Below are 14961 nucleotides of genomic sequence, written 5' to 3' on the forward strand. Positions count from 1 at the left end.
AATAGCTAGGATTACAGATGCGCACCACCACACCTGGCTAATTTTTGTATTTTTAGTAGAGATGGGGTTTCACCATGTTAGCCAGGCTGGTCTTGAACTCCTAACCTCAAGTGATCCGCCTGCCTTGGCCTCCCAAAGTGCTGGGATTACAGGTGTGAGCCACCGCACCCGGCCTGGCCTCCCTTATGTCCAACTGAAAGGATGATGCCCCTTAACTAGGACATAGATCCCTGATACAATCAATTGTGGACAGTATAGAAGGGTCGTATACCTCAGGACAGGGCAAATTATGGGGAAGGACCCAACTCTGTCAGCTTTCTGCAGAAGGGGTTGTGAGTAGGGCAAGCCTGTAAAATTTCATGGATTTGTCAGTCTATTCATGGATTTGATGGAAATGATAATGATGCCAAACACTATCGTAAATATTTTAACTTCATAATGTAAACAAGTAATGGCAAAAATGTTCACTTGGCTGGACGTGGTGGCTAATGCCTGTAATCCCAGCAATTTGGGAGGCCGAGGCAGGTGGATCACCTGAGGTCTGGAGTTCAAGACCAGCCTGGCCAACATGGTGAAACCCTATCCGTACTAAAAACACAAAAATTAGCCGTGTGTGATGGCACGTGCCTGTAGTCCCAGCTACTTTGGAGGCTGAAGTGGGAGAATCACTTGAACCAGGAGGTGGAGGCTGCAGTGAGCCAAGATTGCACCACTGCACTCCAGCCTGGGGGACAGAGTAAGACTTTATCTCAAAAAAAAAAAAAAAGAGAGAGAAAAGAAAAAAAAAGTTCACTTGACAGCAGCATTGCACAGTGGAAGAGTATCAGACAGTGTGGGTTTGCTCTGAGATTACAATCTGCATATGAGACGTAATAAAATCTACCTGTAAGTTAGGGATAGATATGTCCCATTTTATCCTCTTCCATCCTTTGTGATATTGTCATCATATTTTACTGCTATGATATAAACCCCATCATACATTATATTCTTAGTTTAAATAAAGGAAAAAATAGGAGAAAAAGCTGTTACATTTACCCACATGGGAACCTTATCTACTGCTCTTCATTCCTTTATGCAAATCTATGCTTTCACCTGGAATAATTTTCCCTCAGCCTGGAGACACTCTTAATTTATTGAAGCTTAGTTCTGTTGGAGATCAATTCTATCAGATTTTGTTTTTCTGAGTCTTTAACCATTTTTGAAGGATATTTTTGCTGGATTTAGAATTCTAGGTAGACCCCTCTTTTCTTTCATCACGTTAAGGATTGTTGCATGTCTTTAGCCTTCATTGTTTCTGATGAGAAGTTTTCATTCTTACCGATTTTTTGGTATATAACACGCCCTTTTTCTCTGGCCACTTTTAAGTTTTTTTTTTTTTTTTTTTACTTTATTTTCAGCCATTTGTATGATGTGCCTAGTGCAGTTAATTTTTCCGGTATATTGTTTATGTTTTTCTGCACTGGTCTCACTTCCTTCTCTTTCTAGGACTCCAATTACATGTCTGTTAACTGCTTAATACTGTCCCAAATGTTATTGTGGCTTCCTCCCACGCCCCCAGTAATTTTTCTCTCTGTGCTTCAGATTGAATGATTTGACTTGTCTTCAAGTTCATGAATTATTTCTTCTTTTGTGTTCAATCTGCTGTTAATCCCATTCAATAACTTTAATTTTAGATGTAGTATTTTTCAGTTCTAACATTTCTCCTTGGTTCTTCTTCATGGTTTTCATATCTGCACTGAAATGTCCCATTTCTTCACCAATTATAACATTTTTTGTTGTGGGTTTATACTATTTTATAGATACTATAAATTTATACTATAGGTGCTATAGGTTTAGCAAATTTAGCTACCTTGAAGTGTTTGCTAGTTTCAACATTGGGGGCATCAGTATATCTGTTTCCCCCAAAGAGTATATCTTTTTTTATTGACCGATTTATTTTTTTATTGACTGTGGTTTACAATTTCCTGTTTCTTTCCCTGTCTACTAATATTTTATTGTATGATAATACATGTTAGGGACTCTGAATTCTATCACCTTCCTCTAAAGAGTGTTGAGTTTTGTTCTATAAGGCAGTTAAGTTACGACAGAGCATCTTATACTTAAAGGGGCTTGATTGTAGGCTTTGTCAGGGTGGATCTATCCAGCTTGGTGTCCTTAGTTTTAGGGCAAATCCCTTAGTTCTGGAACTGGTCCCTAAATCTAAGGTGTGGGCTTTTTGAAGTTTAATGGAAACCGTGAAGTGTTTGCCACATCACTCTATTCTTGCAAGACTTGAACTTTGAACTCAGGAGACCTTTAGGTGGTCAGCTGCTGAAATACCCACTCAGGACTTTCAGATTTCTAGCTATTTGCCCTAGAATCATGGGGGTTTTTGCCTTGCTTGCAGCCAAAGATCTGAGGGGATTTTATACACAGATTTTGGAGTTTCTCTCTATGATTGCTCCTTTCAGGGATTTCCCATCTTGACCTCTAACCACTCTGGCAGCCCAAACTCCATTCTCTGACTCCTCAGATAGGTAAGACTATGACATTCTGCCTGAGTCCTACCTGCCCAGTGCCATGGAGAGGGGAGTGCACTCAGGTAAAGTTGTATAAACATGCATTTCTCCTTTACAGCATTGAATCCCTTACAGTTGCTATCACGGAAAGTAATCATTAGGTGACATCCCCCTATTTACCCTGAAGTTACTGAACCATCTTCCCTGGATTTGTGCAGGGTGTCTCCTAATTTACGAAGATTCCACTTAGATTGGGAGTATGACTTAACTCATTTAAGTCACCCAAATGCTATTTGATCATAATTTAGTGTCTTGTTAACCTAATGGCTTGAAATAAATTGATACACTTCTGAAAATACGGTAAAAATCCCTGATTTTTCAAGAAGGCTAATCTTCCCTAAATGCTAAGCACTATAGAATCAATTATGTCATTAATTTGCTCTTGGTTGCAAGCTACAAAGCTTGATCAGGCTAATTACAGATTATGCTCTGAGGAAAATATTTTCATATGCACTGGTCTTTTTTTCTTTCAGGCACTTTAATATGAGGTTTTAAAAAACCTTACTTAAGGCAAATAAAAAAGAAAACCTTCATATAATTACCTTACCTGCAGGCTAATTTTTTAAATACTTCAACACCATAACAATTAATGGGCTATGTTAGCTTCAGTTGACAACATTTATTTATTTAATTATTTGCAATGAGGCCTCATAATATCCACCAGGCTGGTCTCGAACTCCTGGGCTTAAGAGATCCTCTTGCCTTAGCCTCCCAAATAGCTGGGTCTACAGATGCCAGCCATTCTGCCAAGCTAGTTGATCTCTTTTAGGGAAGGCAACACCCACAAGATTTGTTGGACCTGAACTTCTTATGGTGTGTCTGATTTTAAATGAAATGAATTTTGCTAAAGTCTCACAAATGGTTAACTCTTCTGCCTTTGTTACATGTTTTAAATAGTTGATTTATCTCTTAGTTTCTTGCAGCATAATTGGTATATTGTTTCTCTTGCTAACATGTCATTTTATTGTAGGTGGTTAACTGAATGTATTCTCTCTGTACATTTCAACAAGTTGCTCATAAAATTTTCCCAACAGAAACTTTTTGTTTTGTATTTAAAAACTTAATACACTGTCCTTTATTTAGAGAGTGTATGTTTGGAAAATCATCCTGTTTATTTGTAAATGAAGATGAGCCAGCCAGTCACAAGATATAGTTTGTCTTGTTACCACTTAAAAAAAATCCCTTATATTTACAAATATAATTCATTCACAAAACTACGCTTGATAGAATTAGGACTAAATTGCTTTATAATGTTTCTGGATCTCCATAATTGAGACTGAATTTCCTCAGAAAAGAAAATGAAGAATATAGAGTGACTCCTCAGGGTTGTCAAGTCAGAATCACCTTGTTCTTTGGTGGATTTAAATATGTTTTCTGATATAAAGTTTTAATAAAATGAGGAGACTATCTCTAGCAATTTGTACAGGCTAGATGACTACAGGAAATGAAACCAGGCAGGTGTAGCCTACTAGGAAGTCCTCGTTTGGCCTGAAACTTGTGGTGCCAATAGGAGCTAAGTCTGGGCCTGGTCAATAGCTCCATCCAGATAGGTGGAGCCAAGATGGCCGAATAGGAAGAGCTCCGGTCTACAGCTCCCAGCGTGAGCGACGCAGAAGACGGGTGATTTCTGCATTTCCATCCGAGGTACCAGGTTCATCTCACTAGGGAGTGCCAGACACTGGGCGCAAGTCAGCGGGTGCGCGCACCGTGCGCAACCCGAGGAAGGGCGAGGCATTGCCTTACTCGGGAAGCGCAAAGGGTCAGGGAGTTCCATTTCCTAGTCAAAGAAAGGGGTGACAGACGGCACCTGGAAAATCGGGTCACTCCCACCCGAATACTGCGCTTTTCCGATGGGCTTAAAAAACGGCGCACCAGGAGATTAATATCCTGCACCTGGCTCGGAGGGTCCTACGCCCACGAGTTCTCGCTGATTGCTAGCACAGCAGTCTGAGATCAAACTGCAAGGCGGCAGCGAGGCTGGAGGAGGGGCGCCCGCCATTGCCCAGGCTTGATTAGGTAAACAAAGCAGCTGGGAAGCTCGAACTGGGAGGAGCCCACCACAGCTCAAGGAGGCCTGCCTGCCTCTGTAGGCTCCACCTCTGGGGGCAGGGCACAGACAAACAAAAAGACAGCAGTAACCTCTGCAGACTTAAATGTCCCTGTCTGACAGCTTTGAAGAGAGCAGTGGTTCTCCCAGCATGCAGCTGGTGATCTGAGAACGGGCAGACTGCCTCCTCAAGTGGGTCCCTGACCCCTGACCCCTGAGCAGCCTAACTGGGAGGCACCCCCCAGCAGGGGCAGACTGACACCTCACACGGCTGGCCAGGTACTCCAACAGACCTGCAGCTGAGGGTCCTGTCTGTTAGAAGGAAAACTAACAAACAGAAAGGACATCCACACCAAAAACCCATCTGTACATCACCATCATCAAAGACCAAAAGTAGATAAAACCACAAAGATGGGGAAAAAACAGAGCAGAAAAACTGGAAACTCTAAAAATCAGAGCACCTCTCCTCCTCCAAAGGAATGCAGTTCCTCACCAGCAACGGATCAAAGCTGGACAGAGAATGACTTTGACGAGCTGAGAGAAGAAGGCTTCAGATGATCAAATTACTCCGAGCTACGGGAGGATATTCAAACCAAAGGCAAAGAAGTTGAAAACTTTGAAAAAAATTTAGAAGAATGTATAACTAGAATAACCAATACAGAGAAGTGCTTAAAGGAGCTGATGGAGCTGAAAACCAAGGCTCGAGAACTACGTGAAGAATGCAGAAGCCTCAGGAGCCAATGCGATCAAATGGAAGAAAGGGTATCAGCGATGGAAGATGAAATGAATGAAATGAAGCGAGAAGGGAAGTTTAGAGAAAAAAGAATAAAAAGAAACGAGCAAAGCCTCCAAGAAATATGGGACTATGTGAAAAGACCAAATCTACCTCTGATTGGTGTACCTGAAAGTGACGGGGAGAATGGAACCAAGTTGGAAAACACTCTGCAGGATATTATCCAGGGGAACTTCCCCAATCTAGCAAGGCAGACCAACATTCAGATTCAGGAAATACAGAGAACGCCACAAAGATACTCCTCGAGAAGAGCAACTCCAAGACACATAATTGTCAGATTCACCAAAGTTGAAATGAAGGAAAAAATGTTAAGGGCAGCCAGAGAGAAAGGTCGGGTTACCCTCAAAGGGAAGCCCATCAGACTAACAGCGGATCTCTCAGCAGAAACTCTACAAGCCAGAAGAGAGTGGGGGCCAATATTCAACATTCTTAAAGAAAAGAATTTTCAACCCAGAATTTCATATCCGGCTAAACTAAGCTTCATAAGTGAAGGAGAAATAAAATACTTTACAGACAAGCAAATGCTGAGAGACTTTGTCACCACCAGGCCTGCCCTAAAAGAGCTCCTGAAGGAAGCACTAAACATGGAAAGGCACAACCGGTACCAGCCGCTGCAAAATCATGCCAAAATGTAAAGACCATCGAGACTAGGAAGAGACTGCATCAACTAACGAGCAAAATAACCAGCTAACATCATAATGACAGGATCAAATTCACACATAACAATATTAACCTTAAATATAAATGGACTAAATGCTCCAATTAAAAGACACAGACTGGCAAATTGGATAAAGAGTCAAGACCCATCAGTGTGCTGTATTCAGGAAACCCATCTCACATGCAGAGACACACATAGGCTCAAAATAAAAGGATGGAGGAAGATCTACCAAGCAAATGGAAAGCAAAAAAAGGCAGGGGTTGGAATCCTAGTCTCTGATAAAACAGACTTTAAACCAACAAAGATCAAAAGAGACAAAGAAGGCCATTACATAATGGTAAAGAGATCAATTCAACAAGAAGAGCTAACTATCCTAAATATATATGCACCCAATACAAGAGCACCCAGATTCATAAAGCAAGTCCTGAGTGACCTACAAAGAGACTTAGACTCCCACACATTAACAATGGGAGACTTTAACACCCCACTGTCAACATTAGACAGATCACCAAGACAGAAAGTCAACGAGGATACCCAGAAATTGAACTCAGCTCTGCACCAAGCAGACCTAATAGACATCTACAGAACTCTCCACCCCAAATCAACAGAATATACATTTTTTTTTCAGCACCACACCACACCTATTCCAAAATTGACCACATAGTTGGAAATAAAGCTCTCCTCAGTAAATGTAAAAGAACAGAAATTATAACAAACTATCTCTCAGATCACAGTGCAATCAAGCTAGAACTCAGGATTAAGAATCTCACTCAAAACTGCTCAACTACATGGAAACTGAACAACCTGCTCCTGAATGACTACTGGGTACATAATGAAATGAAGGCAGAAATAAAGATGTTCTTTGAAAGCAACGAGAACCAAGACACAACATACCAGAATCTCTGGGATGCATTCAAAGCAGTGTGTAGAGGGAAATTTATAGCACTAAATGCCCACAAGAGAAAGCAGGAAAGATCCAAAATTGACACCCTAACATCACAATTAAAAGAACTAGAAAAGCAAGAGCAAACACATTCAAAAGCTAGCAGAAGGCAAGAAATAACTAAGATCAGAGCAGAACTGAAGGAAATAGAGACACAAAAAATCCTTCAAAAAATCAATGAATCCAGGAGCTGGTTTTTTGAAAGGATCAACAAAATTGATAGACTGCTAGCAAGATTAATAAAGAAGAAAAGAGAGAAGAATCAAATAGATGCAATAAAAAATGATAAAGGGGATATCACCACCGATCCCACAGAAATACAAACTACCATCAGAGAATACTACAAACACCTCTACACAAATAAACTAGAAAATCTAGAAGAAATGGATAAATTCCTCGACACATACACTCTGCCAAGACTAAACCAGGAAGACGTTGAATCTCTGAATAGACCAATAACAGGAGCTGAAATTGTGGCAATAATCAATAGCTTGCCAACCAAAAAGAGTCCAGGACCAGATGGATTCACAGCCGAATTCTACCAGAGGTACAAGGAGGAACTGGTACCATTCCTTCTGAAACTATTCCAATCAATAGAAAAAGAGGGAATCCTCCCTAACTCATTTTATGAGGCCAGCATCATCCTGATACCAAAGCTGGGCAGAGACACAACCAAAAAAGAGAATTTTAGACCAATATCCTTGATGAACACTGATGCAAAATTCCTCAATAAAATACCGGCAAACCAAATCCAGCAGCACATCAAAAAGCTTATCCACCGTGATCAAGTGGGCTTCATCCCTGGGATGCAAGGCTGGTTCAATATACGCAAATCAAGAAATGTAATCCAGCATATAAACAGAACCAAAGACAAAACCCACATGATTATCTCAATAGATGCAGAAAAGGCCTTTGACAAAATTCAACAACCCTTCATGCTAAAAACTCTCAATAAATTAGGTATTGATAGGACATATCTCAAAATAATAAGAGCTATCTATGACAAACCCACAGCCAATATCATACTGAATGGGCAAAAACTGGAAGCATTCCCTTTGAAAACTGGCACAAGACAGGGATGCCCTCTCTCACCACTCCTATTCAACATAGTGTTGGAAGTTCTGGCCAGGGCAATTAGGCAGGAGAAGGAAATCAAGGGTATTCAATTAGGAAAAGAGGAAGTCAAATTGTCCCTGTTTGCAGATGACATGATTGTATATCTAGAAAACCCCATCGTCTCAGCCCAAAATCTCCTTAAGCTGATAAGCAACTTCAGCAAAGTCTCAGGATACAAAATCAATGTACAAAAATCACAAGCATTCTTATACACCAAAAACAGACAGCCAAATCATGAGTGAACTCCCATTCACAATTGCTTCAAAGAGAATAAAATACCTAGGAATCCATCTTACAAGGGATGTGAAGGACCTCTTCAAGGAGAACTACAAACCACTGCTCAAGGAGATAAAAGAGGATACAAACAAATGGAAGAACATTCCATGCTCATGGGTAGGAAGAATCAATATCATGAAAATGGCCATACTGCCCAAGGTAATTTACAGATTCAATGCCATCCCCATCAAGCTACCAATGACTTTCTTCACAGAATTGGAAAAAACTACTTCAAAGTTCATATGGAACCAAAAAAGAGCCCACATCACCAAGTCAATCCTAAGCCAAAAGAACAAAGCTGGAGGCATCACACTACCTGACTTCAAACTATACTACAAGGCTACAGTAACCAAAACAGCATGGTACTGGTACCAAAACAGAGATATAGATAAATGGAACAGAACAGAGCCCTCAGAAATAATGCCACATATCTACAACTCTCTGATCTTTGACAAACCTGAGAAAAACAAGCAATGGGGAAAGGATTCCCTATTTAATAAATGGTGCTGGAAAAACTGGCTAGCCATATGTAGAAAGCTGAAACTGGATCCCTTCTTTACACCTTATACAAAAATCAATTCAAGATGGATTAAAGACTTAAACCTTAGACCTAAAACCATAAAAACCCTAGAAGAAAACCTAGGCATTACCATTCAGGACATAGGCATGGGCAAGGACTTCATGTCTAAAACACCAAAAGCAATGGCAACAAAAGCCAAAATTGACAAATGGGATCCAATGAAACTAAACAGCTTCTGCACAGCAAAAGAAACTACCATCAGAGTGAACAGGCAACCTACAAAATGGGAGAAAATTTTTGCAACCTACTCATCTGACAAAGGGCTAATATCCAGAATCTACAATGAATTCAAACAAATTTACAAGAAAAAAACAAACAACCCCATCAAAAAGTGGGCAAAGGACATGAACAGACACTTCTCAAAAGAAGACATTTATGCAGCCAAAAAACACGTGAAAAAATGCTCACCATCACTGGCCATCAGAGAAATGCAAATCAAAACCACAATGAGATACCATCTCACACCAGTTAGAATGGCAATCATTAAAAAGTCAGGAAACAACAGGTGCTGGAGAGGATGTGGAGAAATAGGAACACTTTTACACTGTTGGTGGGACTGTCAACTAGTTCAACCATTGTGGAAGTCAGTGTGGCGATTCCTCAGGGATCTTGAACTAGAAATTCCATTTGACCCAGCCATCCCATTACTGGGTATATACCCAAAGGACTATAAATCATGCTGCTATAAAGACACACGCACACGTATGTTTATTGTGGCACTATTCACAATAGCAAAGACTTGGAACCAACCCAAATGTCCAACAATGATAGACTGGATTAAGAAAATGTGGCACATATACACCATGGAATACTATGCAGCCATAAAAAATGATGAGTTCATGTCCTTTGTAGGGACATGGATGAAATTGGAAATCATCATTCTCAGTAAACTATCGCAAGAACAAAAAACCAAACACCACATATTCTCACTCATAGGTGGGAATTGAACAATGAGAACACATGGACACAGGAAGGGGATCATCACACTCTGGGGACTGTTGTGGGGTGGGGGGAGGGGGGAGGGATGGCATTGGGAGATATACCTAATGCTAGATGACGAGTTGGTGGGTGCAGTGCACCAGCATGGCACATGTATACATATGTAACTAACCTGCACATCGCGCACATGTATCCTAAAACCTAAAGTATAATAATAATAAATTTAAAAAAATAGCTCCATCCATTTTTTTAATTTTTACTTTTTTTGTTCTGTATCTGAGAGTTTTATTTATATCTGTCTAGATATGTTTTATATTTTCTTGTTCTTTGATCAGCTTTTCAATTTCATATATTTCATTAAATATTTCAAGCATAATTAATTTACATCCTGTATATTAATTTCAGTATCTGCAATTCATCCAGTCAGTCTATTATTTGTTGTTTTGCTGATTCTCACTCTTGGTGATTTGTATCCTTGTTGTATTTGGTGGTGATCTTTATTTGGAGCTCAAATTTTCTTATACTGAATCCTGTGGATTTAATTTGGGATGCTCTCCTTTAGAGAGGATTTATGTTTGCTTCTGTTATGAGCCAAGAATACTATTGTTCTGGTACCTCTAAAGTCCTTTGAGTCCTTGGAATCTTAGGTTAAACTCCAAGTTTGATCTTTTGATTTCAGGAGTTATTAGGTGAACTCTACTTCATTGGTTTCTACTCCACTTAATATCCTACTGCCTCTTGCTCTGATTTCAGCTAATTGTTTTGTTTTTCTTCTTGGAGATTCTACTAGTTTCTGGTGAGCACAGGAATGCATTAACCTTTTTTTGTAGTAGTATATTCAGGAGGAACGAGAAGGCCCTTTGCAAATATCTGTCTGTTATACTGCCAGAAGTGGAAAGTCCTAGTGGGTATTAATTTATCAGAAGAAGAAACAAAGGCACAAAGATGGCATGTAGTATGCTTAAGATCACAGAGCTGGTGAGTAGTGAGGCTGTTATTGGAAGCCATGTGGTCTGGCTCCAGAGCCTACAATTTTAACCACCACACACGAGTCTGAATCTCAGCGGATATTGTACAAGTATTGCAAAGAATACATTCATGCAGAGCCCTCATGAATGTGATTAGTGCCCTTATAAAAGAGGCCCCAGAGAGACCCCTCACCCCTTCCACCATGTGAGGTGACAGGGAGGAATGGACCCTCGCTGGGCACTGAATCTGCCAGCTACTTGATCTTGGACTTCTCAGCCTCCAAAACTATGAGAAATAAATTTCTGTTGCTTATCAGCACGCAGTTTACAGTGTTTTGTTATAGCAGCCCAAAGAGACTAAGACAGTTAGTAAATGAGGACTTAATTATAGAGAACTGTGACCAGTTCACTATATTCATGGAGGATAAAAAGAAGGATAAGAAGACTTTCAAAATAGATACCTTTAATTAGATATGAGTAAGATATTTAAAAAGTTTGTTAACACTAAATTTGTTTCCTAGTGGCTACTTGTCAGCATTTAGTGGTCTTCATTGTAGATAGAAAAAACTGAAGCAGAAACTCCCAGGTTTGAAATTCCAGGTCTCCAGGCAGTTTTATTATTCTGTAACCAGCTGCTGCTACCTGAGCTAGGTAAGTATTAGGTGTATTAGGATGTATTAGAAACACCCGGTTAGCTCATGTGCAGATTACAGTGTCCCATTGCTGGCTTCAGATCCAGTAAGTGTTGATTGGGGGCTAAAAATCTGCATTTTTAACAATTTTCCAGGTGATTCTGGGCTGGGTAATCTGAGGCTTATACTTGGTGAAAGCTGGCCTAGGCTTGTCTTTGGCAAAAATGGAGATTTATGATAATACATTCCTGGGTCCCTGTTCTCTCCCTCCTCCAAGCATACTTAACCCCAGGGTGAGTGTGTCTTGCTTGAGACTGTTAGTGTTATTTCCATAACTGTGTACTTTTTGGGCTATTTTTTGAATGACTGCTAAAAAGTCCTTTTTTTTTTTTTCTTTCCCCCAAGACAGTCTCGCTCTGTCGCCCAGGCTGGACTGCAGTGGCGCAATCTCGGCTCACTGCAACCTCCACCTTCTGGGTTCAAGTGATTCTCCTGCCTCAGCCTCCTGTGTAGCTGGGACTACAGGCACACACCACAATGCCTGGCTAATTTTTGTATTTTTAGTAGAGATGGGTTTCACCATGTTGACCAAGCTGTCTCGAACTCCTGACCCTCAAGTGATCCTCCCGCCTTGGCCTCCCAAAGTGCTGGGATTACAGGCATGATCCACTGTGCTCAGCCTAAAAAGTATTTTTTAAAAATAGGCTTTACTTAGTTACAAGAAAAATATCAATAGAGTATTCACACATATAGCTTTGAACAGTAGAGCCATCTGTTTGACCTATTTGTCTGCCTGGTCTACAGACTCTTACTTTTCCCTGAAACTGGTTATTCCCACACTTAATTCTACTTGTAAATTTCTACCTCATAGATTCCTTAACTACTTGCCTTGCCTGTACGTGTTCAGACAGCATAGGGACAACTTGGAGTGGGAGACAGGCAACCATAAGCCAGTGGTTTTCTGGGTTTAGGTCACTGAATCTCTCCAGTCATTGTTGGAAATTTAACCATCAAACCTAGGCCCTGCCTTCCACCTTCCAGACCAGAATTCCACCTGAGTGGCCCTGTCTTACTTCTGTTCATTCTCCATATGACTTGCAAGTATTAAATCAGAACGTAATCCTATTTATTATCTAATGGCTATTTTTAAGATCCTATAATTTTTATTACCATATTCTATGTCATATTTGAATGTTCTGAAGTTCTTGAGTTCAGAGGCTTAGGAAATATACAGAGATACTATTGCAAAGAGATATAGACACCTAATGAAACTCAAAGGTAAATTCTATAAAAACAATAAAAAAATGCCTCTCCTTTGGTGTCAGATAAAATGCTCAGTAGCTTGCAGGCCACACGCACAGCTAAAATAATTTTTCCATTTCCACCTATGGCAACAAAGAAAAAGCAATAGCTATTTCAACCAGAAATAGTCTCCACAGTGACACAGACCCACTCAGCATGTGGCTGCAGCCCTTCACCCTGCCTTGCTCTCATTTCTTGTTTATAGCCGGAGTGTTGATAAAGTCAGCAGGATGTGGTCATCAGCCAAGGGTCAGAGAGCCTATACAGTAACTTCTGTGCAGTGTGTATAAAAGGTCTTTGTCCTACCTTATTCTGGAAATGAACTTAAGCAATGTGGATGGTGACATCTGAATTACAATTATGGCAAAAAAGTCAGAAGAGCCCTGAAAGAATCGTAAATTATCTTTGCTGAAGCTTTTTTTTTTTTTTTGAGAGGGAGTCTTGCTCTGTCACCAGGCTGGAGTGCAGTGGCATGATCTCAGCTCACTGCAACCTCTGACTCCCTGGTTCGAGCGATTCTCCTGCCTGTCTCAGCCTCCCGAGTAGCTGCGATTACAGGCACGTGCCACCACGCCCAGCTAATTTTTGTATTTTTAGTACAGACAAGGTTTCACCATGTTGGCAAGGCTGGTCTTGAACTCTTGACCTCATGATCCACCTGCCTCGGCCTCCCAAAGTGCTGGGATTATAGGCTTGAGCTACCGTGCCTGGCCAGCTGAAACATTTTTAATGCAATTGCTCAGTCTTGCCCTTTCTCTGTCCCAATCTCTATTATGTATATACAGTCCCAAGAGCTAACATTCACCCAGACCACCTGAGCCTGTCCTCCTACCCTTCATCTTCAAGGTTTCCAGGCCCTGGGCCCCTCAGCATTCTCCCTCCTCACTTCTGCTGCGGCTTCACTCATTTCTCCCAACCCCCTGAGCCCTATGGCTGGCTATTTTGGGGACACGGTAACCCAGAATTCAATTTCCATTTGCTTCCACTACCTGCTTCCAAATGGCTGCCTTGCCTTCTGAACTTCTGAGGTCTAATTCCAGGAGGGCCTCCACTGCTGGCCGGAAGTCCTTCTCTTCTATTCATCCCTTTCATTTCCTCTTCCTAATAGAGACATCTTAAAACCTCTTCCATGCTCCTAGATCCTCAAATCCACCTCTTCCACTTCCTTCTTGGCAACCAAGCTCAGGTCCTGTATTATAGAGAAACTTGGGACCACATCGCATGCCTGAGCTCCCTCAACCTCCCTCTTCATAAAATCCTTTTGCATCATAACATTCTCTCTTTCTCAACCTATGTTTCTGAGACTGAAAATGGTTCGTTTATCAAAGATGAAATTCTCTGCCTGTCCTGGCCATGCTGCCACTAACACCTGTTCCTACCTTTCTTTGCATTTTATTTTTGAGACAGAGTTTCCCTCTGTTACCCAGGCTGGAGTGCAATGGTGTGATCTCGGCTCACTGCAACCTCCGCCTCCCAGGTTCAAGCAATTCTCCTGCCTCAGCCTCCCAAGTAGCTGGGATTATAGGCTCCTGCCACCATGCCTGGCTAAGTTTTGTAGTTTTAGTAGAGATGGGATTTCACCATGTTGGCCAGGGTGGTCTCGAACTCCTGATCGCAGGCGATCTGCCCTCCTTGGCCTCCCAAATTGCTGGGATCACAGGTGTGAGCCACCAAGCCTGGCCTTTTCTTTGCATTTTAGATCTTTCCTCTCCAGTGGCTCTTTCCCCTTGCTTCATAAGTGTACTGAAGAAATCCTAGCTTGCTATGGAGTTATGCATTTTTCATTCCTGTTACATAATTTCACGTATCATATGGGTCTCCCCGTATCTAACTAAACTTTACTATCTCCGGCCTTAGGTGTGGAGGCAACCAAAAGAGCCAAAATCTTGGCTTTTGAATTTCAAAGGCGAAGGTCCAAATGTAAGACACAGAGATTTGCAAGAAAGCAGGATGTTTCAAGAATGAGTTTTCCAGCCTGTTAGGAGATAGGTTTCCTTCGCCATGGAGAGGGGAAGGGTCATAAAGGACAGCAGTGAGGCGAGAGTCTGCCGAGGGTATAAGAAGACGATGGCAGACACGGTGGGCCCGGCAGTCATTCCCACCCCCTTCTTCCTTGTTGGCAGAATCCACTTTGTGCCATAGACGCTGA

This window comes from Pongo abelii, chromosome 15 (genome assembly GCF_028885655.2).
Source record: "Pongo abelii isolate AG06213 chromosome 15, NHGRI_mPonAbe1-v2.0_pri, whole genome shotgun sequence".
Lineage (NCBI taxonomy): Eukaryota > Metazoa > Chordata > Mammalia > Primates > Hominidae > Pongo > Pongo abelii.